The sequence below is a fragment of the Tachypleus tridentatus genome, chromosome 13, assembly GCF_004210375.1.
Source record: "Tachypleus tridentatus isolate NWPU-2018 chromosome 13, ASM421037v1, whole genome shotgun sequence".
NCBI classification, from domain to species: Eukaryota; Metazoa; Arthropoda; class Merostomata; order Xiphosura; family Limulidae; genus Tachypleus; species Tachypleus tridentatus.
In genome coordinates this window covers 171,566,614-171,592,387 of record NC_134837.1, presented here as the reverse complement: position 1 = coordinate 171,592,387, position 25,774 = coordinate 171,566,614, and the positions used below count along the sequence as shown (strand labels likewise).

Sequence of the window (25,774 nt, the reverse complement as noted above, 5' to 3'; positions counted from 1 at the left end):
AACAGAGGGTCGCAGGTTCGAATACCCGTCACATCAAACATACTCGCTCTTTCAGCCGTAGGGCGGTAATTATGTGATAGTCAATACCACTATTCGTTGGTAAAAGAGTAGCTCAAGTGTTGGCAGAGGGTGGTGATGACGAGCTAGCTACCTTCCCTCTAGGCTTACACTGCTAAATTACAAACGGCTAACGCAGATAGCTCTCGTGTAGCTTTGCTCAAAATTTGAAACAAACCAAACCCTCACCTATACTTCCGTTAACCCCGTATAAATTGTAGAAGTTTTTCATTTATTTATCTACCTTTTTGTTCGACCCGAGGACTCTTAGAAACAGCATACTTTTGACATTTTTATTTTTAATTAAAGAGTGAAAAACATATTATATCCATACAAAATTAGAACTGCAAGTTAACGTGATTTAGCAAGATTCTACTAACGAAAGTAATACGTTATTTTTGCTGAATGACTTGACATTGTACTTACCAAGTAATCTAACACAATCTCGAATAACGATGAATCTCCCCACAGCTGTTTGTTCTGTAACGACATGTGCATAATACGAAACATATATAAGCTTACGTGTATGATATGAAATATGTATGCGTTAAAATCAAGCGTATATCGTGCTTATATCATCTGGCATACCATCCATTTACAGTACCATAGGAGCTTATACTGATTTTCTTAATGTCTTAATAGCAGATCAACATCTATGACATGATAAAATACGATTTATTTATAGCTGTAATTCATCAAACTTGACAAACATGTGTGCTATTTACTATATCCTACATTTATACACAAGGATGCTTATTAAGGCAGACGACAATATTCAACATCAGGCACTATATTAATACGTATGGAAGTTTAGCACTTTACATGAATATTTCACTGAGAGCGATGAGTATTACACAGTTGCTTTTTTTGAAACCTGTTTTACTCAAAAAGATAAACACAAAATTTTATATTAGAAAGGGATGTTTAACTTTTAAATTAATTGAACTTGTATCTCTTTCAATTAATGATAAAAAAAATTCTAAATCATTAGAAATCTTAACAGATTATTTATTGGAAATATAGCCTTTCACCCTTAAATATTTTTAAAGTGACCATAACGTAAAGTAGTATTTTTCAAGCTTTAAATACCCACATACCACTTTTAATACCTCAAACTTATCTGTGTACCACGGAAAGGGAGGGGCTAGCGATGTCCAACTGCTATCTAAAAGATTTTTTTGTTTGCTTTTGAATTTAGCGCAAAGCCACACTGAGGCTAGAAGCACTAGCCCTCCCCCAATTTAACAGTGTAAGACTAGACGAAAGGTTTCTCTTTAACCAACTAATAGTGGGATTGACCGTCACATAATAATGAAACGGCGAACATGTTTAGTGACAGCTACCTAAAGGAAGATAATCACTTAATTACACGCATAATGTACAGAGGCTTAAGAACTTTATTAATATTGCACATTGAACATAGTTGTAAAGTAATAATAATTATATTCAAACTTACCTATGTACCTGGAAATAAACAACTGTTCAGTGCGAGGGATGGAACCGCTTTTGACCAGACAGTAGGCTAAGGATATCTGACTCCAAGTTGGTGAGCTGAAGGTGAAAATCGGATCTGAAGAGAGACTTCTTAATAAAGTGGGTACCTTCCGATTATGTTCTGTCGCTGCTTAGCACCATCTGAACCCACTCCTGACGCCACCTGTAAGACATAAACGACACTTTGAGATACACTGATTTAAACTATAAAACATAAACAAAAGATTAAATTATTGTAAAATATTAATATAAACTTTGAACTAACTGTACAAAATCACTAGCTTTTTTAATATGGAAATTAGAGAAATTCTTGGAATACTATAGGTTTACAGAAGTATGAATTAACTTATTATACTGACAGAACACTAACCGTTCAGCATACCTTTCTCGAGTTGTTTTTCCAGTCAAAAGTTCAAGTTAACATGTCTTACAAGTTATAGTTTTCAAATTTGATAAACCATCACCAAACGTCAAGACAGAGGACAGGTATTACAGGAAAAATATAGTTGTCAGTTATTCTGTACATTTAATAACATAAAATATCAATTGAATCTAATAACGTTATTATTTTTATAACATAAAATTCCCTGTCACACCAAACATGCTCGCCCTTTCAGCCGTGGGGGCGTTATAACATGACAGTCAATCCCACTCTTCGTTGGTAAAAGAGTACCCCATGAGTTGGCGGTGGGTGGTCATGACTAGCTGCCTTCCCTCTAGTCTTACACTGCTAAATTAGGGATGGCTAGCACAGATAGCCCTCGTGTAGCTTTGCCCGAAATTCGATAAACAAACAAAACAAACGAAGGAAGAGAAAAGGGCTTCGAGAATACTGTCACTGCAACGACACAGGAAATCCAGTGGCTGGTCAATAGGAAAAGTGACCAAGGCTAAAACGTCACCTTAAATACCGAAATTCCTATATTCATATATAAGATTGAATGAAGTTTATTTAATCAAAAGTTCGTTCAAAAGCATAAATTAAATGACATCATAAAGCAAGGTTGTTACAACCAATAACTATTGCGACAAGCACTGGTCAAATGATATTTTTGTGGCCTACACGTGCACTCATCAACTGTATTGCCTATAGAACAAGTATCCTGAGAACAAGAGAATTTCCAAGTTTCTGCAAATTTCCAGTTGTTCAGCTACCTGTAGTTCTGCTGCCGTCTTACGTTTCTATTGGACAACAGAAACATGTTATACTTTCTGATAAGTGTTCATTATTCTCCCTGTACAGTGTCCTGTTCCAGTAAGAAGTAATAAAACTGAAACTACATCAAGCTTCTACACATTCTTGCTGTTTTTGATCAGATGACACAAACTATTACATTTGACCAGCAGTTTTCAACAAATGTTTCTTTTTCCTTTACAAATATGATACCAACTTCACGTACAATTTACAAAACTTTCTCAAATCAGATGCTCCTTCCATGCTTTAATACTATATATTCTGATGAAATTATATTAAGAAAATATTCATCTAAACCAATATCTGTGAGCTTAATTGATAATGACATATAATTTTACCTATTTATCCAATTTGATCCAATTGAAATATCTTTTCCACTGCTCTTTTCGAGAAATAGCACATAAAACTTGTTACAAGAAACACCAGGTGAAACTTTATCATAAGAAACTGTAGGTAAAACTTAAATATGAATAAGGCTAGAATGGGTAATAAAGTTTCTTTCATTAGTATACAGTGGAGAAACAAAAAGAGGTCAAGTGACAGAAGATTGTTTAACAGCTCAGTAATGGTACCTTAACAGAAGATTGTTTAACAGCTCAGTAATGGTACCTTAACAGAAGATTGTTTAACAGCTCAGTAATGGTACCTTGACAGAAGATTGTTTAACAGCTCAGTAATAGTACCTTGACAGAAGATTGTTTAACAGCTCGGTAATGGTTCCTTCGTACTACGATGTGTTGGTTTATGGTGTGACTGTTTTGTTAAATAGAGCTGGTTACCTGTATTTTACATATTTTGATGTTTGGTTCTTTGTTTAAAATTATTCGGTTTTGCATTGTAGGTTTTTGACTTTCAACAACGGTAGACATGTATTACTTAAACATAGCTCGGCATTAATCAACCAGTGACATCTTCTACTCCATATCTTGTTATAACTATATTGAAAATGGCTATTATATCAATTTCTACAAAGTGTCCACAGTCACGGCTTTCCAGAAATGGGAAAATACTCGCCGAGTAGCAACACAATGTTGTAGGCCTGTAAATGCACTACGACAAAGTGGTATTTAGGCAACATTATTTTTCAATGAATTATCATATCTACCAGATAATTTAAAGTTAAATAGCCACTTCAATGAAACTTGATGCATCTGATGCTAAACTTCCAATATGCCAGTAGTGGCAAAAATATATATCACAAATAGCAAAAATACAAGTAGTTTTCTCTCACCATAAAGTATTTGTATTTGGACATTGAGAACATATCTTAATTGTGACAAATTACTGTTCTTCGACCCATTCAGCTATCTGGTCTGACAAATACATTAACATATTACACCAACAAATCGCTGAGTTGTTTCCACCGCATTTAGTCTAGATTGTTTGCACAATGCTCAACAAGTGACCTTCAAGTGCTTTCAGCCTCAGTAAAACATTCGCAAATCTGATGCTACTACCAACACTGATTACTTTTACCTTTATTATCTGGTCTTTAACAGCTCGATATCCAATTGTTCATTCTTACAAACAAACACTAAAACTTTATCTCTCGTTACTCAGATAATTGTCTGAGCTAATGCTACCAGCCTTCTGAACAATAAACAGCTCATTTCATGCGTGTCTTCAAGATTACATTACACAAAACCGATGCATTAGACTTCATCTGGAGTAAACAATAGAGCAACTCTGTGTACACAGTGGTACTGTTCCTGCCTCTCCTGAACACACTCTTGCATTTTTAACAGGCTTTATCTGGTTATATATTTCCTGAAGAACATCAACTCCCTTGTTGTATAGGAATAACTGATAGATAATTTCATCTGCAGTTTTGCTCTCTTTTAACCATAAACTGAAATATTTGCTCATGTACTGTCACAAGTACTATCCAAGCTCCTCCCAACCCTGACGGAGTTCAACTGACCGCTGAAATCTTAGGTGCATATACTTTCTTGTGTTGTCTCAAGCTAATGGACACATCTCACTATGACTTTGTACGTTTTCCAGAGTATTTGTTATATTATATATGTTTTTGCTACTGGATTTCATTGGGAATTACTAATATACTTGTATGTATTGGTTTGCTGCCGTCTTCTTGAAAGCGATAACTATGCTGCTTTTATGGATAAGAAATGTAGTGTGTATACTTTATTGATCAACGTTGATCAAGTTTCAAAGACTCAACTAATTATATAACACCAAAGTCAAAATGTACTTGTCATACATTCCATTCTCTCTCAACTTTGCATGGGCTGTCGCTGACACACACTTTACTGATTTGCATTCAGAAACTATTTCAAAATAGCGTAGTGAAACCTGCTTATTCTGTTATATTATATTTTTATACATAAAGCATCTAATTAATTGCATTTCAAATTCTAGGTCATTTCCCCTATCTTACCAATATTAAATAAATCTGAACAAGAATATTAACGTTTTTTCAAGAATGATAAAAGTAACTCATTTATAGAAACAAGGTTCTTTCATTCACAATTCCGTCTCCTGATGTATAAGTGGTAAGTTTATGGACTTACAAGCTAAAATGCGATGTTTAATTTCCCATAGTGGATGGTATTTCTTTCTCTACAAACTTATATCTCGATTTTGGAGCCATGTAGACTAATATTAATAGGCGAACTAATAGCAGCTCAATGGCATTCTTATCTATGTTATGAACCCTTTTGACAAGTGAATAATATAACAGTTTTACTGTTGTACATATATTTTAGAGCCTACTCTTCTTTCTATATAATTTTATTGCATGTGACGTATAGTTTTGATCGTGTATGCGTAAGTACCATCTGCTCTCGCAACTTGTAGAGAATTCTTGAAAGTAAGAAGCAACAATATTTCTTTACGGAAACGCGCTGGAATATTGTTGAAGAGTCGAGCAAATCACGTTTCAAGATAGAATTTGGATTTCTTCGAATAAGTAAGTAAAGCTACTTGATAACTATATGCGCTAGCCGGCCCTCATTTTGTTACACTTACCCCTATAATTTGTTCAACTCTGGGACAGTTAACTGAAAATTTTATGTCACAATTATCAGAACAATTATAAGTACATCTTGGTATTTGAATAAGGATCTTATTTTTTTTTAGAATGTATGAATAAACAAAACACTCTTTGAAACTTTATTCAATCAATTTATTCACACAAGGTATAGAAACAAAACGTGAGCTAGCAGTCATTCATTTTCTCACACTTATTCTTATAATTTGATCAAGACTAGGAAGTTTTCTGAAACTTTCTTCGATCAGTATATTCACAGAATTTATAAAAAGTAACAGTTTATTCAGTGCATAAGTTTTAATCGAAGACAGAATTCAAACGTTATCACAACATTATTTGTGATATTATTCGTGAAATTAGCGCCGTTTTTCTTCAGATTTATTTGTTTTTACACAAAACAGCATTAGGCTAGCTGCTGTGTCTACCGCGAGAAATCTAACCACAAATTGTAGCATCGTAAGTCAGTAAGCTTTGTTTGTTTGTTTGTTTTGGAATTTCGCACAAAGCTACTCGAGGGCTATCTGTGCTAGCCGTCCCTAATTTAGCAGTGTAAGACTAGAGGGAAGGCAGCTAGTCATCACCACCCACCGCCAACTCTTGGGCTACTCTTTTACCAACGAAAAGTGGGATTGACCGTCACATTATAACGCCCCCACGGCTGGGAGGGCGAGCATGTTTAGCGCGACTCGGGCGCGAACCTGCGACCCTCGGATTACGAAGCGCACGCCTTAACGCGCTAGGCCATGCCAGGCCCATCAGTAAGCACACTGCTGAACAACAGGGGAAGTTTATGAAAAGAAAGACACTTCTGTTGATTATGTCCAATGTACGGCAGTTGAATATATATGATTCCCGTATATGCTCTCTTCTTTAAAAAGATGAAAATTAAGATATCTAAATATATCGTATCCCTTTTCTTAGTTCTGATGAACAGTTGTTTACAAACAAATTACGCTATGTAACAAAATTTTTGCTTTTTCTTGTCTCTGGGCAGAAAGTGTTAGTTCCAAATTGCTTATACCTAAAGTAAATGAAAGAAACCTATTTTTCTCTTTGAACTTTGCTTTTGTGACCTGTGTAATGAAATTTTCAAATTTACCCATTTTCCAGAAAATTCCCGGTTAATTTAGGACTGAGTAGCTTATAAAGATTTTTTTCGAACTTACAAGAATTTTCTAGAATGTTGTAGAACTTACGAGAATTTTCAAAAACCTTTTAGAATTTTCTAGACGTTCCATAGTAATATATATATATATATATTCAGGGGCTCACCTCCAACTCCTCAGTTTAGTTCTAACTGCCTAAGTGAACACATAGACCTAATTGATTTTATCAGAGATGACATCAAGAAGCTGTAAGCATTCTCCAGATGCATTCTGCTATGTATGTTGCCAATTTATCAAGACAAGAGTGAATGAAAAAGTACTCTGTGACAGCATCTACTAAAATGTGTGAAGCCTACAAGGCATATTTCGACATGCCTGTCGGGGATCAAGACAAACTGTTGGCACCTCATTTTATCTACGAGCATTGCGAAAAACTCTATAATGTAAGACGGACAATTTTTGCTTGCTTGAATAGTAAGATTTGTAATATACAAGTTTTAGACCTTTTAAAATTCTGTGCACCTCAAAGAAGAATACAAAAGCGTCAAGACCTTACTAGAAGCTTTGAACTATGATGAGTATGGCTGGAAGGTTATCAGAGACATCAAAACGGTTGCATTCCTGATGGTTCTCCAAGGAGACTTCACCAAGTTTCTCTGTTATCTTTCCCGCTGGGACAGCAGGGACACCGTAGCGCACTACAACGGTCCGAGTTCTCTGTAGGGAGACACAATGTCAAGTGCGAGCCACTAATGGACCTCCAGAAGGTGTTGTTTCCACCATTGCACATAAAATTGGGTCTTATGAAACAATTTGTCACAGCGCTTGATAAGGAGTCTGCAACCTTCAAGTACCTACGAGACTTCTTCCACAAGCTATCTGAAGTACAAGTCAAAGCTTGTTTCTTCTTCTCTGACCACAATTAAATAATATTCTGGAGCGCACGGAATTCCCCAAAAAGTTCAGTAGAAAGGAAAAAAACTTGGGGGAGCTTTCTTGCAGTGGTTCAAGGCTTCTTGGGCAATCACAAGGCCAAAAATTATGTGGAATTGGTTGAGACTCTGATGAAGAACTGTGGCAAAATGGGCTGCAGGATGTCCATGAAAGTCCATGTCCTTGACGCTCATCTTGATAAATTCAAGGGTAACATGAGAGCATACTCAGAGAAGCAAGGCAAGCGCTTCCTCCAAGATATACTTAACTTTGAATGTCGCTACCAAGGAGCGTATAACGAAAACATGATTGCAGACTATATATGGGGGCTGATACGTGAAAGTGATTTACATTACAGTCGCAAATCTCGAGAAACTATTTTCTTCTAAACATTTTTATATAACTTCAGTATAAATACATGTAAATCTTGATTCATATGTTGTTTTATTCAGACCTTATGTAAATAAAAATGTGCAAATTTGCCTGTTTGTACGTAGAAAATAAGTTAATTTCTAGATTTCATTATCCAGTTCACAAAAGCAAAGTTTCAAGGGAATAATGGTCATTTTCTGTACTTTTACAATATAGACAATTAAGAAATAACATCCAGGAACAAAATTTGTGTGACGTAGTGCTATCATTTTAAATCAAGTTTGAATATAGTATTTGAGAAAAACAGAGTTCTAACTTAATCTGTTACTTGAAGAATGTTGGTCATTAATGGAATATTAATAAAAAACCTGAAATTTACTTTTTAGCAGAAAAAATATTGAATATAAAGTGTACTCCAGTGTTATAATAATAATCCGAAAAACATTAATATTATATATCTTGAATTATTATGAAATGAATAGTTCCGTTAATTATGACTGGGTTGAAAAGCAATGAATATATATTTTTATGGTGACGGTAATTTTCTTTAATATTAAATGTCTATATATTGAACATATTTTCAAACAAATAACTGTAAAATAGAATAGCCCCACAAACAAAGAATTAGTTTCACAATATTCGTTAATTCAGTGTCTATATCATGTTCTGTACAATACTATAAAAACAGAACTATAATAAATTATTTGCCTTTTTAAGGCACTAAGGTGGTTACATATGCTTTGTCCTAGATAACAATGACATTGCATTGTCCTCTCCTGGTACAGATTGTTTAACGGTGTTGTTCAGCAGAAGTTAATGAACAATGTTATCGGGTAGGCTTTTTTTTATATCTCTCTACATGTGATATACCTAGTTAACATTTCCAAAGAACTTGCGTATTTTAGCACTAATGTATTGCTGAGGTGTCGGGATCCTTTTTCTGGCAAATCGATAAACATTTTTTTAGCTCTCATATACAATTTACAGTTCGTCGTGCAGCAATTTTGTTGGTTTTACCAGGTTAAATTAAACCTGTAGAAAGCAAAATTGGGCTATCACCGAGGGGAATCGAACCCCTGATTTTAGTGTTGTAAATCCGAATGCTTACTGTTTTATCAGCGGAGAACTAACTCTTGTATTACATCTAGAAAAGTACCGACTAAGATTTGGTTGTTATTCACCATTTGATAAATATACATTTGAGTCTTTTGAGAGCTTGAAAGAATGAATATTTTATAAATGTCCTAATTTATTGCTTATTGTAGAGCCATTTATGGATAGAAACACATCGACAGAATCATACAAAAATAGTAATAATTTTCGTGACTGCATTTTGTTTACCTTAGAGATAGTACAGATGTATTTTTTGTTGCAGACCATAAGAAATTGCGATGTCATAACCTTTAGTTTTGCAATAACAAACACATATATATAATTTTTTGGTTATGATATCAATAATGTTTATTTTCCATCCTTAACTCAGTGTACATTAAAATACACATTTATTAACGAGGTCTTCTTACAAATATTTTCCATTCTTTGTTACCTAAATTAACTGATCATAATTTGAGGTCTATTCAGAATGTACAAATGTTTTCTTTTTAAATTTACACTTTGTAAGTTTATATTTATCCATAGCCTTAAAGTAATAAATCGTTAATATATTTTCTGATTTTTTCATGTAATAAAACACAGGAAAAAAGGACACTATATGCTTTTTTGAAAATAAACTCGCAGATTACATTAATTTTTTAAGCAATTTTATATTTAAATACGTTATTATTTCTTCTTCTAGACTTTACATGTTATAAAACATTGAAAAAAGAAAACTAATTTTTTTAAAAATAAAGTAGTAAATTACATGAATTTTTCTATTTTGAGTCATTTTTTCCAAAATAATCAAATTATAAAATAAAATGCTTTTCTCCCTTTCTTTTTTCTACATTACTAACTGATTGAAAAACAGAGACCCTGAGGTTTCCCCATGAATGAGGTAGTAGCCACTGATTTCAATATTTTCCGTAGTACCTTAAGAAATGTTCTACAGACTTTAACATGAGAAACAATAAAAAAAGAAAAGTTTTTGTCAAACAAATTATTCCATTGTCATGGAGTTGTAACAATTAGAAATTATTTTATGAAATTAATAGTGTATTTTAATGTTTATAAGTGAAATAATTAGGTAAACTAGGTAAATTAGGTTTAACTATACTTTTTATTAATATACTATTGTAGTTCATTATTTATTCACAATATATAAAATATAAATATGCAGATCTCTAAAACTTTCTAATGTCAGATAAAGAAAATTTTAAACTGTTTTTCTCTAGAATTATATTAATTAAAATTTGCGAATCAAAAATAAAACAGAAAGAATTACACAAAGAGAATTATTTTCTCACAATCTTTTTCAAGAACTTTGGCATAACCAGAATTTGAATAAAAATAAAGTTAACAACTGAAGTAATACAGGATAACTTGTATTGCTGATGAAATACTTTGGGTGCAATGATTAGTTAAAATTTAGAATTTTACACCTTTTTCCTTAAAATCTTTTATTTATTATTACATTGAGAAATATGTTGTTTACTAACTAATATTCGTCAATTTTAATTATAGCACTTTTAGAATCGACTTAAAACGTGAGTGTATATACAGATATAGGTAATAGAAAGTAATTAATGTAATAATTACTTTTGTTCTTCATTGGACACAAAGTCTGATATAAGTTAATATTTTTCTGTATCTTATCCTGTTCAGTGACATTTGTATTGTTTATAGTTCATCAATTGCTTTTCTTAGAATCACTTAAATCTATATTATGCATTTACCTATTAGGCTTTTAACTCTATTTATCTATTACTTATATTTAGATACTTTTAAATTATCTTTCTTACACTGTTGTACTTAATCTATTTAACACAGAAACCAAATCTATTCACTTACAAAATTGGCATGAAAAGGAAGGAAAATAAACAACATTTTACCATACGACACGCTAAATGTTTTATATTATACGATATAAATATAAATTTTTAACTAAACTAATGAAAGCGTTAACATATAACTCAAGGAAAACTCAAAATCCTTCAAAGTTTATTATTTCCTAATAATAATGTTATATTTAATAAATTTCGGATTTCATGATTTATAAAAATAAAAGAAAAACCAATAGAAACAGTCGAACAAGGAACGACAACCAAAAACATGTTTTCTTGGGAATTTAATTGTGGTGCTGTTTTTAACTTGCCCGGCATGGCCTAGCGCGTAAGGCGTGCGACTCGTAATCCGAGGGTCGCGGGTTCGCGCCCCCGTCGTGCTAAACATGCTCGCCCTCTCAGCCGTGAGGGTGTATAATGTGACGGTCAATCCCACTATTCGTTGGTAAAAGAGTAGCCCAAGAGTTGGCGGTGGGTGGTGATGACTAGCTGCCTTCCCTCTAGTCTTACACTGCTAAATTAGGGACGGCTAGCACAGATAGCCCTCGAGTAGCTTTGTGCGAAATTCCAAAACAAACAAACAAAAGTTTTTAACTTAAAAGTGACAGATTGTCAGTATTATAGTATTTTCGTGTGGTATGTTATTATATATTTTAAATTGAAATTCATTTTTAGATATGTTTGCAGCTCGTTTCACTCATTGATCTAAAGTTTCTCTAGTAGAAAAAACACGAAAATGACTATTAAACATCTTTTTAATTCAGTGGGTGATCCATGAAATAACTTTCTTGCTAAGGAGTGAAATGGTAAACATAAAAGTATTTGATTGTTGAATATTCTTTACATTTACTCACAGTAAGAATTTTTTTAATAATTTGCAGATTTCCAGGTGTCCGTTTTGCCAGAAGAAACTGTTAAACAAATACTTTTGAAAAATTTCGACAAATTCTTGAAAGACTTTGGGGAAGCATTTAAGAAATGTGAAGTAACTTACAATGCTGACGGAACAGTCTCTTTTCAACTTACTATTCTTGACATTTGTCTTCAGTCTAAAAATTATAGTTAAATGTTGTTAACGTGTGTTACACAATATACCCTGAAGACGTTGATAACTACCAGATTAAATCAAGACTAAATATCGTGTTAAAGTTGTCAGTTAATGTATAATTTGAAGAAAGTTGATTATAAATAGAATATTAATAAAAATAATGAAATTTACTAACCTCTCGCTTGATACTGTCTCAGATGTTCGCAGCCACAAATTTACTTCATGTCATAGTACACTGAATTAAAAGCAACTTCAGAAATGAAATCTGTCATTGTAGGATAACTAACTATATTTATAAGGTAATTGCAGCAGCACTGTCAATGCAATTTACTGTACCAGGAAATTAAAATAGTGTTTGGTAAAACGTTCGCCTGTTTAAAACAGAAAAAAAAAACAATAGTAATTAGCTTGCAAGACTGTTATAGGAAATAGTTGAAAATGTTATTTTTGGGGACGTAATTTAAGAATGATTTGGAAATAAACTAGAATTTGATAAACTAAAAAAGGCAGAAAACTGAAATTCATATTTCATTAAACTTATTTTAACTATCTCATACAAGTTCACGTATATCATTTTTGAGTGTATAAAAAAACTTATTGAAAACAATGTATTATTTTTAAATTACTCCTAATTCATCTCTCGATATGGGATAGTTTTGGCAACTACAATTCAGTTGAAAAGCAGTCAACATAGATTTTTGTTGTGAGAATAATATCCGTTAATTTTAAACACATTTTTCGAAAAAGCAAGTGAAAGAGAAAATTGCCCCACGAACAAAGAATTACTTTTGCATTATTCGTTAATTCATTTTACTGGTAGAAAATTGGCTTCTGAGTATGTAAGAATGTGTAAGTATAATTTACCTGTGTCTACGTCATATTCTATACAATATTACAGCAGCAAAACTATAATAGATTATTTGTTCTTTCAATAGACTATATATATATATATATATATATATATGTTTTGTCCTGGATAACAATGAAACTCCATTATCCTCTTTTAGTACAGCTTTAGACTATTTAACTGGGTAATTTTGTAGACTCTAATGAACTATGTTATCGTTTATTTTTTATATCTTATTGCATATGTCATATTTTGTTTACAGTTCCAAAGATTTTTCGTTTTTTGTCTGCAATAGACTGCTGTAGTTTTGGCATCTTTTTTTGCCAATCACTTTCACTTTATCTCAGCTCCTGTACACACTTATAGGTCGTTGTGCAATCTTCCTATTTTGACCAAATTAATTTAAACCTTTTTCTAGTTTTGTATGAGTTCAGTTCAACACTTCATATGACAGATATTTCCATATTCTGAGAAAGAAAATAGCATGTAGGAAAAAAACACGTAATTTAGCCACAAACGAAAGTATTGCTTTTAGGTAATACATGGATGCTCAAATGAATTGTAGCGCAAAGGTTATAGCTATAGTAATAGGCCTTGGTATAGTTCGGGTTCAAGGTTAATGAATGTGCATAAATTAACAGAGATCCTTGATAAGTCTTGTATAACATCTAGAAAAATAATATATGAAATTTCATAGTTATTCATCATTTCTCAAATACACATTGGAGTTGTTTGGTAGCTTTTGACAGTTAATTATTTATTGTCAATGTCTCAATTCATTGTTTATAGTAAAACCCATTACACAAAGAAACATCAATAGAGCTATACCAAAATACTGATAATTTTCAGAACTGCGGGATTGTTTACTTTAGAGATAATACAAGTTCGTTTTGGGTTCAGAGCATAAAATACTGTGTGGTCAAAACCTAGATTGTTTTTGGCTTCCTTCATTTTCACAATAACTTAAACATATATATGTGTATGTGTGCTTGTGTGTAAAACTGGAAGCTGCAGCTCAAAACATATGTTTTTACTTTGGTAGATGATATAATATATATTTCTATTGTTATTATAATGTTCTTTTTCCACACTTAGCTACGAGGATGTAGGACTAACTTAAAAGATCACCTTCATCCCATCTTTAGATATTATTGGGATAATGATTAAAAATGCAATAATGACATTGGTACCAAACTGATAAGTCATTGGTGAATTAATACTCTCACTTGACTAGTTCCTAAAATGCTATATTATTTACCAGGCTGAATTTTAGTTCTGATCTACATAAATCGATTTCATCAGAAGCTACTGCTAACTGAATTTGTTATTTTCCCAGAATTGTTCAAATTGGTAAAAAAAGAAATTACACTCTACTGTGGAGTTCAAAGGTCATCTTCTGATTCTCATAAGTCCTAATGTATCGATTAAGGTTCTGCATTACTGCTAGTTTAGTTTAGAACATCTGAATGTAGCATCAGAGCACGTGCAACCCGTTTTACTGCATTAGTTAAGTTTGTTTGTTTTTAATTTCGCGCAAAGATAAACGAGGGCTATTTGAGCTAGCCATCCATAATTTAGCAGTGAAATATTAGAGGAAAGGCATATAGCCATCACCACCCACTGCCAACTCTTGGGCTACGTTTTTACCTAGAAACAGTGGTATTGACCGTCACTTTATAAAGCCTCCACGGCTGAAAGAACGAGCATGTTTAATGTGGCGAGGATATTAGTTAAGTAAGGGTATATAAACGTAGTTTAAAATAAGGCGCTACAGGTACACTGCTGGCCAAAATCTTAAGGCCAATGAACATAAAAAATGTGCATTTTGCGTTGTTAGACTCAACAACTTTGAAAGATGAAAATAAGAAAAGAAAAAATAAAAGTAAAAAAACTTTTTTAGCATTTAATAGGAAAAATGTGAACACTATGAAATTAGCCTAAATACTAGCTGGTCAAAAATTAAAACCATACCGAAAAGAGGTCTAAATAGGGTATGAAATGCCCAACAAGAGGTCTCAGTAGTGAGTTGCACGGCCGTCATTGCGAATAACTGCAAACATTCGCTTTAGCATGATCTATATAAGCGTTTGCAGAAGGTTGGCTGGAATGTTATTTCAAGTGGTGAAGCTGGCTTCACGATGATCATGCACTGTTTGGAATTGACGTCGATTTCTATAGATTTCCCTTGCCATCTACTCCCAAACATTTTCAATGGGGTTCAGTTCAGGCGAACACGCTGGATAGTCCAAAAGAATCACATTATTCGCCATGAAAAAATCCTTTGTTCTGCAAGCATAGTTGATTGCAGCGTGTCCCGCTTAAAGATCCAGTCATTTCCACACAAGCGAGGGCCTTCGGTCAATAAAAATGCTCTCTCCTATATGTCAATGTAGCCAGCTGCTGTTTGACGCTCCTGTATAACCTAAAGCTCCATTGTTTCATGGAAGGAGAAAGCACCCCAAATCAAGATGGAGCCTCCTCCACTGTGTCGTGTAGAAAATGTCTCCGGGGGATATCCTAATCGTGCCAGTAACGCTGGAAGATATCTGGGCCATCCAGGTTAAATGTTTTCTCATCAGAGAACAAAACTTTTGCCCACTCTTCTACGTCCCATGTTTGGTGATTCTCAGCAAAGTTTAACCGAGCTGTTTCGTGGTGTGGAAGGAGGCGTGGCCTTTGAAGACGTTTACGCTTTTTAAAGCCTTTCTCTCATAGATGCCGTCCTTTTGTTCTTGAGCTGAATTCTGTGTCCGTAAGGGCCTTAATCTGGTTCGACGATCGGCTGGTGTCTTGCCGCACAACCCGTCGAATACTCCTGCTTAACGCCGGCAAAATTATCTTGAGCCGACCACTTGAAATTTTCGTTCCGTATTTTTCAGGGTCTTTTAGAAATTTTCAATAGCAATTTTACTTCGCCCAATCTCACCAGTGATGGCACGTTGAGAGAGACCTTGCTTTTGTAGCTCGACAATTCTGCCACGTTCAAACTCTGTCAACTTTTTAGCCTTTATCATATTTTTGCCCAATGTAACACAGGAGATGTCAGTGTGAGATGTTGACAACGCTAATGCTTGAACACAAATGACTAAATTTTGTTACGTGTTTACCGATTAACGTTTCGTTTCGGTATGGTCTTAAATTTTTGACCAGCTAGTATTTAGACTAATTTCATAGTGTTCACATTTTCCCTATTATTCGAAGCTCTACTCAAATAAGTGGTTGAGTCTAACAACGCAAAATGCATATTTCTTCTTTATGTTCATTGGCCTTAAGATTTTGGCCAACAATGTATCTCGAAAGTACAAGTAAGATAGATATGATGTTACATTCAGGTTCAATTGTTTTGGAAACATACACTTAGACCCTCATGACTGGCTTGAGTTTAGCTCCATGGACTGAATACATGATTTTATATATAGCAAAAAACTAAGACTAGAATTGTATTTTATATATTCATAGAAATAACCATATATTTTTATATGGTTCGAATAAAGTTAGATAAATGTGATGGTTTTATTAATGAAATATGTTCAGTCAATTATTTACATATGTATATATTTTCAAAAAATGTACGTTATTACTGATTTATCAACTTCATTTGTCCTGTCTGATATCAAATGTTTGTGTATAGTGGTTTATACAAAGTCTGGTAGACTCACCAAGTCACCATATCTAATTTTTGCACATTTTACACGTTAATACATATGTGAAAATTTTATTAAAAGTAAGATTAAGATGTAAACTTATTATTTTGCGAAAGCTTATAACTTTCTTTTTATAACATATATTGAAAATATAATTCGTGAAATACACATTTATAGTTACTCTCATAATTAGTGAGTAATCTTTTTCATGATATTTATTGTACCCTTGAGGTTACTATCTTGTAAATGGGTTAAATAAATGTGCTCAGCTGTTAGCTATTCGTACAGAGTAAAATAATGATTGACATACGCGTTTTGTATACAAAATTTTATCATTAAATGGTGAACTGAAAAGGTTTCAGAAACTCGAAACATTTGAAATGAACCAGTGACGACTATATCATGAAAACCTAGATCCTAAAGATAGGGATTTTCTGGATATATCTAAAAATAAAAGAAACTCTTATACAAGACGGAGAGTTTTAAAAGGAAAAGAAAAAAAACTTTAAACTTTCAAGGAATTAAATGAGTTGTTTATTACCTTGAAGATGGAAAGAAACCGATTTTAACATAATTAAACATCGTACATATTTAACTTTTTCAAGAGTATAAAGTACATTCATTTGAAGAGAGAGAAAAGAAGAGACTTCCTGTTGAGAAAGATGTTATAGTATCTAACATAAAGAAACAGACAAAGTGATAAGTAACGCAACAATGATAAGGAGTATTATCTCATAGTTGTGTGTATGTACATGATTGTGGGTCTACGTGTTAGCGTGAAATATTGAAATCTCGAGCAACTTGTTAAAAACGTGAAGTTAAGGGAATATAAAACATGAACTATGAAACAAATTAAACTATACAAAGAAATACGAGTTTTTTTTTTTCACTTATCTAGAGTATAAATATTCTTGGTTTATTAATAACGATCAAACTGTGAAATTAAGCTGCTCTTAATTAATTATTTAGGTCACGTAAATAGAGAAAAAAGAAGCCTAAACCACAGACTTGTGTTAGAATTAACAGTACAATTTCCAGCTTATTTCTGAATCATTGATAGATTACTCCACCAAAAATAACGTTTTCAATTATTTCCCATAGCAATCTTGCAATGTTAATAATATTATCGATTTATTTTCTATTTTCAGTTGGTGAACGTCTTACCAAACACTGTTTTCATCTCCCGGTGAGGTACATTTCTTTTACAGTGCTGCAATTACATTATAAATAAAATTAACTATCCTACAATGACAGATTTCATTTATGAAGTTTGTCTTTACTTGGGTGTACCATGACATGACGTAAATCTACTACTGAGATCATCTGAGATACTATCAGGACATCAATCTTCCGGCTACAATTAGCCGTGTGCGACATGTATGAAAGAAGAAAACGTAAAATCTCTATATAGAATATATGTAATATTAATGTTTTTCGGATTATTATTATAACACTGTAGTACACTTTACATCCAACTTTTATTGATAAAAAAGTAAATTACAATTTTTATACTAATACTCCATTAATGACCAACTTTCTTCGAGTAACAGATTAACTTAAAACTCTGTGTTTGTCTGATACAAAACTCAATCTTGCTTTAATATGATAATTAGTAACAACTTAAGAGTATATTGGGTAAGACACGTCAACAGCATTTATCTAGAACTTTTAGACTGAAAACAAATCTCAAGAGCACTAATTTGAACAGTGACTGTTCCGTCAGCATTCTCAATTACTTGATTTTCAGATATCCTGTATCACTTTAGCTTTTGACATCGTTTTGGTGTTAGTGGGAATGACAGTCAGTCTGGGGATGTCTGTGACGGTAAAAAAACAGTATTCTTTTTTGTGTTAAGACGACCTTGGAATACCTGCGGCACTTAATATAAAACTAATCTCATACTTCCACACTTAAATTAATACATTAAAACTTGCTGCATGTACTCTGGTGCTGCGTGCAGATGTCCTGACAGTCACTGGTAGCAGTGAGAATCATAGGGTAATTTGAACTCTATAGTGAAGTGTGGTTTTATGCTAGTTTTAACATTTCTGGTAGAATAATAATACTCTATTTGACGTTCTTCAACAGATTATTCGTATTATCAATAGTAGCTTCTGACAAAATCAAAATATTTATATAAATCAGAACTAAAACTCAACATCGTAAATAATGTTACTTTTTAATTACTAATCTAACTAGGAGTATTAATTTACCGAATTAAAAAAACGTTTAACAGTCATTTTCATGCTTGTTTCTACTGCTAAGAATCTTTAGGCTAATCAGTGAAGCCAGCTGCAAAAATAACTAAAAATAAATTTTAAATTAAATAATGTAATAATATATTATTCAAGAATACTGTAATATTGAAATATTAAAGATAAAAACCGCTCGGTAATTAAACATTCAGGAAAATATATTTAGATATTTGTACCTTATTAAACCGTTGATATTGGTTTTTATCTTTTCTTTTTTTGATAAATGAAGAAATCTGAATTTTTCAAAATGTAAAGTGACTATTGTTAGATAATGAAATTGAAAGGAAGTTGAGTGTTCCTTAAGTTATGTATAAAGCTCTAGTTAGCTTGGTTAGAAATTTTTCTTATATAATATAAAACTTCTCCGTGTCAAATGATCAAATATGATTTATTTTTTCTTTTTATGCTAATTTTGTCACTATAAAGAACTAATTTCATGGTTAAATAGATGGAATGCAAGCGTGTAAAATGATAATTGAAACGTAACTCAGTCAAAGTAATTGATAAATAGGGCTAAAAGAGTAATCCGAAATTATGTAAGATACTTTTAAGCGAGACTAATAAACACTATTCAAGATGTATAAGAAATAAAGATGTTAGACATCGCTTCGTTTTCGAACACAAATATATATATATTTTTATAATAAGAAATAGGTATGTTATCAGTTAAACAATGATTAGAGTAGCATACAGATACCTATTAAAGTTATACCAGACTTTTAATGTTAGTACAAAAGTAAAGTACTTAAAAAGGTGATTATGTAGAACCACAATTATTTTCGATTACCTCTACCCGTATGTAAAATATATGTTAATTTTAAAACTGCTATACCGTAAAATATGAATTGTAGTTATTAAGTAACGTGTTATTGAAAGTTATAAAGAAAATGAAAGAAGGTGAGGTAAAAAAATTAAAATTTTATATTTTGCAATTCCTTGTACCTAAAGTCAATCGTCAATAAAACCAAGCTATCCTATATCACTTTAGCTTTTAACCTCGTTTTAGGGTTAGTAAGAAAAAAATTGGCACATAAACTGGGGATTTCTATGGTGGTAAAAAACAGTCACCTTGTTTGTGTTCGAGCGGCCTTGGAATATCAAAGGCACTTAATTCTGGTAAAATAATAATTATCTGTTCTACTTTCTTCATCAGATTCTTGGCATTATCAATAGCTTCTGATTAAATTAATATATTTATATGGATCAGAACTAAAATTCGGCATCTTAAATAATGTTACTTTTTAATTACTAATCTAACGAGGAGTATTAATTTACCATTAATTTATGTGTTTCGATGTTATCGCATTTTCAGCCATTATCCTAATATTATTTAAATTTAGTGTAAAGAGGATTTTTAATTTAGTTCTAAGTAAAATTAGCTAACAGTGAAAACATAAAATCATAAGAACACATATAATACACGGATATAAATATATATATACCAGACGTTTTAAACAATTTTATTCATAAAACTAACATTATTGGAACAATACAATAAATCTTTACTGAAAGACACACCATTTTGCTTCACGCACTATCTAACACACGAAAAGCCTGACACCAGTAAAACCATCTTTAGTTACTTTATGGCACCTATGCATCAGTTATCCTCGAAATCTTCAGTTATAAATTATTATGACTTTAGATTTCAGTCTAATTTTCTTATTTGTCTAATATAGTTTAATAATGTACTCTGGCTACTTTTAGAACAACAATTATTTGTATTTGATTAAACATGTCACACTTAGATATGACAGTTTTAGAATCATTACAGACAGGTTACCATGTTTTTTTAAAGATAACTGTAGGAATACATAACCAAAACACATACAAGGTTAATCCTACACTTAACAATACAAAGTTAATCCTACTCTTGCCCAAAAATTGTTTTTCTGAATCAAAAATAATAGATTTCAAACTTAAAGTTACAGCAAGGGTGACAAATCCACATTTTTCTCCCACTTTCTTGATTTCAGTAAAATAATCATTCGACATAAGCGTAAATGGAATATATTTTTCTAATTCCTGTTGGTATATAGGATAATTTTAAAATTCCGTACCGATTTTATCTGAACATAAAAATATAAATTTATTAGCACAAATAATTTATCATGTTAATGAAAATAAATGTATGGATATTATTTATATAAACGTTATTCTGTTCACAACATACCTCCCAAACATCCTTTAGTCAATAACATATAATTTTTATTTCAATCTATTTTTCATTCTGACTTTTAATAAGTAGCGCAGTTACTGTGTTTATTTGGCCTAAGAGCATTATATTTATCATTATGACAAAGTTACTGAAGATATTTGCTCCTATCTTTAAATACGACAGCTCGTATGAGCTGCTGACTAAAGAGAAAGCAGCCATTTAACACCCTTTAACCCACCGTCTATTCTGAGACATTGACTGTCACTTTTATGACAGTATCATACCTTAAAGTGTGGCAAATATTTTTTGATATCCTTGGACTGTTAAGGGGTAGAGCTATTTCTATATTTATTTATTAAGTCGGGTTTCTAAATATTTTAAACGACAACTAAGTGTACCGTTAGAAATACAAGCAACTGTCAGATATTCTGGAACAAGTTTCAAACTGTTACTGCAACTGTTCCAGTTTTATGTGTAATACCTAAATGTCTTGAATTCAACTTTAAAGTTGGGAAATTATAAGCCTGCTGATCTTTTACCTCAGTTTTCAGAAGATGAAATAAACAAGTCAGAAATTAAAGTGACTTGCGAAATATCTTAGACTGTTGAAAATACCGAATAAAAATATTTATTGTGTTCTAGGTTCATATATATTATTTGACAAATGTAGCATTCTAACAAAAAAGTAAACAGATTTGAAAGAGTTATTGAAGTAATACACATTCATGTTTATCAACCAGTGGCTAGCGATAAGATATAATGCTAAAACTTTGGTTTTGATACCCGTTTTGAGTAGAACGTAGAATCCGCAGATTTCTCCTTTAAAACAACAAACAAACATACTCATGTTATGTTAAAATAAATGCATAATATACAGATTATACTTATAAAATCAATATAAATACCATAGCTAACAATTATTACGATAAAGTTGTGTTTCCACTCATCATTTTTAGACATCTCTAACCAAATAGAAAACCGAATAGATAGAAAGTTGCTCCCTGGTTTTAATACACCACAAAGAATCTCTAGAAACTTTCTAATATCTTTGACATAGTGAAAATAAAAGAAAGCGAAGACTTTGTCAAACATTTTCGCCCATTGCGGAGGAGTCCTAAAAAAAAAATTACGATGTATTACATTTCTTAGTAATATTAACTAAAAAGTTTATTTTGAATACTCAATAATACATATATTTCAATTATTTTCGATTTCACATCCCATTATACACAATGCATTTATTACGCATAACTATGGTAAAACAATTGTTGTAAAGTTAACTTTATTTTAAAGAAACATAATGTATCGGAGAAGTGAGTAAAGTTTATCAAATGTTAAATGTTCTTGTCGTCCTTAATTCAGCCACATTTACCCCTGTAATTTGATCAACCCTAGCACAGTTATATGAAAGTTTTATATCATAAGTGTTATGACAGTTATAAGTAAATCTTGTTGTTGAATGTCAATTATATTTGTTACCTTAGACTTAAGATTATAAATATACTTTAGATAACTCTGTAATTAGGTCCCTGGACTAAATATAACGTTTATTTTATTAGGTTTAAGCTTCACTGTCACTACTTACGTAATGTATATGGTTACATAAGAGCAGCTTAATTTTACAATTTGATTTGTATTCATAGAAAGTTTATGCTCTACATAACTTCATAAACTCATTCTTCAGTGCATTTTTTATTTAATACGATTTCTTCTCTTTATCTTTCTTAATTAACTGGTTTGAAAAATTGTTAATACTTCACAAGCATGCATATATGTATCAGAAAAACTGATATTATTCACTGATAAAAGAATAGCTCAAACGTTGGTGGCGGGTGGTAAAGACTAGACGACTCCCCTCTAGTGTATCACTGCTAAATTAAGGATGGCTAGAGAAGATGACATTCGTGTATCGTTTCACGAAAATTCAAAACAAACCAAAGACAAACAACATCTTCAGAATGTACGGTTTCAAGACGAGTTATTATTGGTTTACTATTAATGTGATTACGTTCCTAAAACCTTTCAATTTCACCATTTATTGATACAAAATAATACATAGAAATGTTTGTGTCAGTGATTTTTGCATGCGTATTTAACAACTAGTATATTTGTTCAAGAGGAAGTTGCTAAACAAAGCCACTTGACAACACAGCAACCTTAAGAGTAAGTCAGAGTCATAATATAAATTTATATTATGATTTCGATTTTACTACTTCCTCAATTTTTCTACAATATAAAGTATTCTTAGCTGTCACAATATAACAGTTTTATATTTTAGACTTTCTTTATATAGTATTTTTACACATTTATTAACAGTAGATTATCTCAAAAAAATACATATGCTGTTTAATGAGTCTAGCTTGACCTCATATAAAGATCTTCCTTATCTCTGCATACCACCATTTGGTATTAAAAATAACGAATGAGAAGAAAAGTGAAACAGATATTATCAGTAAAACAAATATGCCTTCTTTAAAATTATGTATATCTGGTTTGAAATAACTGTAATCATTAATCAAACAATTAGCTAAGGTAACTGAACATAAAAAAAATACACAACATATATGACTATTTCTATATACACATATATATCTAATGACACTTTTCTCCTTACTTTTATATTATATCTAAAACCATGTACTCAATCCTTTCATCACTAAATGTTGGCCCGGCATGGCCAAGCGTGTTGAGGCGTGCGACTCGTAATCTGAGGGTCGCGGGTTTGCATCCCTGTCGCGCCAAACATGCTCGCCCTTTCAGCCGTGGGGGCGATATAATGTGACGGTAAATCCCACTATTCGTTGGTAAAAGAATAGCTCAAGAGTTGGCAGTGGGTGCTGATGACTAGCTGCCTTCCCTCTAGTCTTACACTGCTAAATTAGGAACGGCTAGCACAGATAGCCCTCGAGTAGCTTTGTGCGAAATTCAAAAACAAACAAACACTAAATGTTTCTCTGGCGAATTCAACAAAAGCTGGCTGAATATCAACAGCAAAATGTTTTGTTGCGTTCGGACAGTGTGATAAAAGTATATTTTTAATTACGTCACCAGGACCACATCCAAAGTCTAAAACAAAGTCCCAGTTAGAACCGGTTAGCTTCGAGACGTAGTGTGATAGTCTTGAAGTTATGAAGTGCTTATTTTTGTACTTTCTCTTTTTAAGTGTTTCTTATGAATATATTGTTAGTAAACTGAGTCAATTTCGCATAACCCTTCAGACGTACCATTGAGGACAGGTGGAAATTCAAATAATGTATTCTATTTATGTGTAGAAAAACGCATTTTCACAAGCGAATGAAAACAATGTCATTAACCAGAGAAAATAAAGTTTCTTAAATTAAAACAAAAACATAATACACGTAAAAAATGTAAGGACGTACTATAACGATAATAACAGTGTTTGAATATTTATACAATTGTTGTATTATTCCTTAGCTTTCAAGACCCGACATTACAACAGATTAAAAGTAGTTTAATATAAAACAAGAAAGGCCTTTGGGTTATCCACGTATGTTGTGTCGCATTTTAACGTCTATTGGATTTTAAACTTATTCTGCACACAGCTCACGTAGTTCAGCAGAAAACAGTGGGCTTATGAATCCATTGATCAAAACCCGCAGTGATGGAGCACATAAAATGTTTAGCATTTTTATGCTTTACGAGAAATATAAATATTCTGTTCACACAATATTTATGAAAATATGTTTATTACCAAAATGTTAAAAAACGAAAGGACCATCATATAACAACTGATAATACTATTATACAATTAAAAATATGTATTCATCTTTCACTTACTGAAAATGAAGCCTTAAATGATACAAACTGTGCTTAATACCCTTAAAGTTTTAGTATTCTAGCCTGAATAATCTTAAATTAAATATTAAGGTTTGAGTTATCGATATAATCTTAAATAACTTACATTGAATAAAATATTATTTGTCACTTACTTTAAAACTTTACTGCCTGATGTCTTTCATTCACTCTCAATAAACACGACTAACTTCAGTCCAGAGTCATGATATTTAAACTCTGACAAACAGTTTTTTCCTTAGTAATCAGATATACTAGTCAATACAAATCGAGTTCCTTGATAAATAAATGTCTACTTGTAGTGACCGTACAGTTTCTTACTAACACGTATGTATTGATAAGTGAACTTTTCAAACATTATTTGTCACAAATATAAATTATATAAATGAAAATCATCGTGTGATAACTGCTGCTGTAGGAAAAGTATATTAATTAATTTTTGTTCTTGTGGAACGATATACTTGGTATATTATAATAATTGTTCTTACATAAAAACGTAAGTTTAATTTCTACTTTACGTGGTTTTGCGTGTTCTATCTGCTATCCAGTTGAGTTGTGCTTCTCAATACTGTTCTGACTTTATACTGTTTGCATATACTCTCTATATGTTTTCATAGGAGAATACACTATATTTGTAATCTTTTTGCTCGTCTTTTATCTTATTCAAATTTTCGTGCTTGTCCTTTTCAAGCAGAGGGCGTGTAATGATGTATTTTTAATACTTCTTCTCAGTATCCTACACAATATGAATATAGTGGATTCTGAAAACTATTGAGTGAGTCGAGCATTTCTTTCTCTACTTGTTTTATTGTAAAACCCCATTGATTACAATATTAGTTTATCTTACCTCAGCTGAAGTGGAATGAACAAAGAGTAATATGGACATAATCTATTTTAAGCTA

General features: G+C 32.0%; 1 protein-coding gene and 1 long non-coding RNA gene across 2 annotated transcripts in view; both read right to left on the bottom strand.

The window, feature by feature from the left end:
• Positions 1–1,645, bottom strand: part of LOC143239169 (juvenile hormone acid O-methyltransferase-like) — a 40,257-nt gene extending 38,612 nt beyond the window's left edge. Inside the window, exon 1 of the transcript XR_013021039.1 lies at positions 1,514–1,645. The gene's annotated coding sequence lies outside the window, so the exon portion shown is untranslated. The remainder of the gene's footprint in view (positions 1–1,513) is intronic.
• Positions 1,646–18,242: 16,597 nt separating this feature from the next.
• LOC143238039 (uncharacterized) lies at positions 18,243–25,031 on the bottom strand. The gene is made up of 3 exons (XR_013020388.1): positions 25,010–25,031; positions 21,965–22,173; positions 18,243–18,462 (listed from the first exon to the last, which is right to left on the bottom strand). It is a non-coding gene; the product is annotated as an uncharacterized LOC143238039 (long non-coding RNA).
• Between the last annotated feature and the right edge of the window lie 743 nt (positions 25,032–25,774).